Here is a 4,078-nt window from a genome sequence, read left to right on the forward strand (position 1 = left end):
GACCACGTACGTGATGCTGCCGCGCACACACTGCGCAGAGTGTCCTCGAGCACTGGATTGACGCGCTCTGTCTGGCCGTCTTTTTGTTGATGATCCGCAGTGGACATCTGCAGACGAGTTCCCAGTAAAGGAAACAGCGTTTTCCAAAACGCAGTAGTGAAACGCGGATCTCGGCCCGAGACAATCGTCTCCGGGAGACCGTGATAGCGGAACACGCCATAAACGAACAACCTTGCAGTTTGTTCGCCCGAAACAGTGACACGGCAACACCAAAATTCCAGTGTTGCCGTGTCCGTCGGCGGGAAGCCCAAAGATGAAGTCAAGACTCATCGACTTCCAACCGTCAGCCGGTACGGGCAGGCTCTGTAGTGGAGCCGAAGAGTGCCCTGCGGGTTTGACCCGCTGACATGTTTCACATGTCTTAACGTATCGGGCGACCCACTTGTACATGTGGGTCCACCAGAAGGCCTGAGAGACCGACAGAAAGGTCTTCTCGCGGCCCAAATGGCCGCTGGAGGGCGCGTTGTGCGCCTCCGCGAGGATATCGAACTTCAGATCCTCGTCGTTGGGTACGACCACCCGTGGAGGTTAATAGGGCTCCACCCGGTAGTAGAGGAGGCCATCCTTCAACTCATATCGGTGGAGCCGTGAGCGCTGTCGCGACGAGAGCCAGTCGGACTTCGCGCTCGTTCCTGCCATGAGGAACTTGACGATAGGCGCGACAGCCTCATCGTCCCGATACGCCATGCTTATCCGATTATATAGATTCGTTGTCACCCGTGTGATGTGGGCCAACCCATAGTCAGTACGCCGAGAGAGGGCGTCCGCAAGCACGTTGAGCTTGACCGGCTTGTATTCGACGCGGAAGTTGTACTCCGCGAAGAAGGACAGCCACCTCGCCATTCTTTGGGAGAGGTGAGGCGAGTTAGTCGCCGTCCTCAAGGATGCGTGATCTGTGTAGATCACGAAGGGCCTCGAGCCCAGAAGGTGAACACGAAACTTCACAAGGGCATATTTCATCGCCAGGAGCTCCTTGTCGTGATCAGGGTAGTTCCGCTCGGCGGCTTTGAGCTGCCTGGACTGGAACGAGATGACTCGTTCATGTCCAGCCGTGTCGGCCTGCAGCAATGCACACCCGATGGCGTAGTCGGAGGCATTGCAGACGAAGCTAAACGGCTTCGTCTCGTCCAGCAGGTCCAGGGCAGGGGCCTCTTGGAGACTGGCCTTGATGCTGTCAAAAGCATCCTGATGCTCTTGGTCCCAGCGCCAGTCGACGTCCTTCGGAAGGAGGCCCGACAAGGGCTTAGCGAAGCCCGCGTACCCTGTGCTGTACTTGTGAAGGTAGTTGGCCTAGCCCAACCACTTTCAAAGATCCTTTTGGGATCGGGGCATCGGCCATGCTGCTATGGCCTTGACCTTGTCTGGGTCAGCCCGAACGCCCACGTTGCTTACGAAGCAGCCGAAAACTGTAATCTCTGGTGACGCGAAAACGCACTTGTCGATGTTGGCGTAGAGCTTGTTCGCTCGCATTACGTCCAACACTCGACGGAGGTGTCCTAGATGCACCTCCATGGCCGTCTTGCCTCCCTCGGCCCGGTTATGGACGAATATGTCGTCGAAGTAAGTCTGTACGAAGGTACGCAAAGGGCGGAACAGTTGTGTAACGGGGTTACATGGTGTGGAGCACACAGGGGTACGAAGTACCCGGAGAGCTAACAAACTCTCAGTACATAAGCTGGAGAGTTAACAAGGTCTCTCAGTACGTTGGCTGAAAGCCACACGTTATGCATTTGATTAGGTTTAACTATGCTAGATAGTTAAAGAGATACATTTACCCCTAGGCGGCTTGGCCGCAATAATAGTAAATAAAACACTTCTGGTTTTGAAGCATAAAAGTTAAGGTGTTAGCTTTGAGCCCTGGTCTTGGGCTGTAAGTGTCCTTTGGATAAGGAACTTAGTATTAGTGACTCTTTGAGTCGAACGTCTTCCTCTGACGCTAAAGCTACGGCAGCCCCGCTGCACTTGGTAGCACTTGTAGTCAATCCCGCTCCTGAGTCGGTTGACTATATCCTCTGCGAGGATGGAACACCCCGTGTTCGCGAATTTGCCCCCGGCGCAACAGGACGCGCTTACTAAGCTTATGTCCTTGCTTGGCCCGGAGGGCGTGGCTCATCTTGCATCGCAAGGTCCAGAGGCGGTCACTGCCAGGCTGGAATCGTTCTCCCGCTACGAGAACGCGCTCTTGGAGCATGTCCAAGAGAAGATGAGCGCCGCAACGGCGGCGGCGTCGATGACGCGTGAAGAGTCTATGAGACTGAAACCGCTCATGGTGAGCGTAAAAACCTTCGAGGGGAAGGATGGAGAGAATCTCCTTCTCTGGACCCGTGAGGTCGAGATGGCCATGGGATCGGCCCTGCTCCAGTCTGAGCATCAGCGCGTGGCGCTGGCTATCTCCAGGCTTGGAGGTCGCGCTCGCGAATGGGCACTAACGTGCGGCACGTCTGTTGACGCTGCATTTCCCACTTGGGATCAGCTGAAGCAACAGCTTTCGCGCGTGTTCGCGCCGCCTAATCAGGCGTACCGTATCCGGTCAAAGTTCCTTGCTACCCGCCAGGGTAAGAAGGATTTATTGGACTATGTCCAAGAGTTGAGAACTCTTATCGCCGGAATGGCGGCGGACCCTCTTCCGGAACTGGTCAGCGTGACCGTGTTCATGGAGGGACTTCGTGTGAGCGCAGCTCGAACGGAAGTGTTCCGTGTACACCCTAACTCTTTTGAAGAGGCGGTGGATGTGGCATTGAATGCCGAGCACAACTTCAGGTCGGCGCGACCTGGTTGGAGCGCTGGTAGCGCAAGCTCTTCGAGCGGTCCAGAGCCGATGGACCTCAGCTATGCTGAAGATGAAGAAGCGGAGCTTCTTGCTGCGAAGCAGCGCGCCGGCATCCGCCGATGCTTTGTGTGCAATAGCACTAAGCACTTGAGGGCCTATTGCCCTCTGCGCAAGAAGCGCGAGGCTCCGGCGAGCCAACCCTCCGGGTCATCGCCGGGAAACGGCAACTCCCAGTAGGCGCGGGGCGGCCTACTGGGGAAGAACTGAGTTCTGTTGTGCCTCGAAGAGGTAGAGGACAACGGGGCTCAGCCCCGAAGAGAGCTGAGCTCTCTTACGAGAAGAGTGTGTGCAAGCCGGGCTTGCTGGTCGTTCAAGCGAACGTGAAGGGCTTTGCAAAGCCATGGAGAGTCTTGATTGACTCGGGAGCCTCGGGCAACTACGCCCGTCGCTCCACCCTGGAAGGGAGTCAGCTGTATGCTGAGGCACTGGAAGTGCCAACGAGAGATACGATCTCTGTCCGTCTCGCGACGGGGACACTGGTAACTGTGTCGAAGGTCTCTGTCGACCTTGGAGTGAAGTTTGAGAACTTCGATAGCGTGGAACGCTGTTTGGTCTTAGACCTGGATGCGAGGTATGACCTCATCCTTGGCATGGCATGGCTGGAACGTCATGAGCCATGGATCGACTGGAAGTCGAAAACGCTGGGTGCGTCGCACCCTGCTCCTAGTGGAGCTTTGGTGAGTCATGAACCCACCTCTGCTAGGAAGCAGAAGCGCTTTTGGCGCGAGCACGAGGCCGAGGCGGCCGTAGTGCTGGACATTGGTATGTCCGAAATTGTTAGCAACGAGGTTGCTGTTTGCCCTGAGGGCGTACGTGGTGCGGCACGTTATCCGCGGAGCGGTGCAGGTCAGGTCAATGACCAAGTGCTGGGTCCTGGTGAGGACGAGCGCGGAGTGGCGCGTAATCCACTGAGTGGTATGAATCTGGTCGATGACCTACCGCTGCGTGACCCGAGGGTCGCGGTCGACTGCGAGTCGAGGCATCATGGGCGTGGCCCAGGAGATGCAGGTGAAGTGACACCTAGTTCACTGTGTGAAGGTCAAGAACCTCTTGGCTTTCAGCCGAGTGTCTTGCGAGACACTGTATCCTCTTCGAGGAGTGATGGTGCTGCTGCACCCGGTGGTGGTGACGGAGATGTCGCCACACCGCCCTCATCCGGCCGGGCTCGGTCGCGGAGGGAGAGGAGAA

This window comes from Phytophthora infestans, genomic scaffold, assembly GCF_000142945.1.
Source record: "Phytophthora infestans T30-4 supercont1.2 genomic scaffold, whole genome shotgun sequence".
Lineage (NCBI taxonomy): Eukaryota > Oomycota > Peronosporomycetes > Peronosporales > Peronosporaceae > Phytophthora > Phytophthora infestans.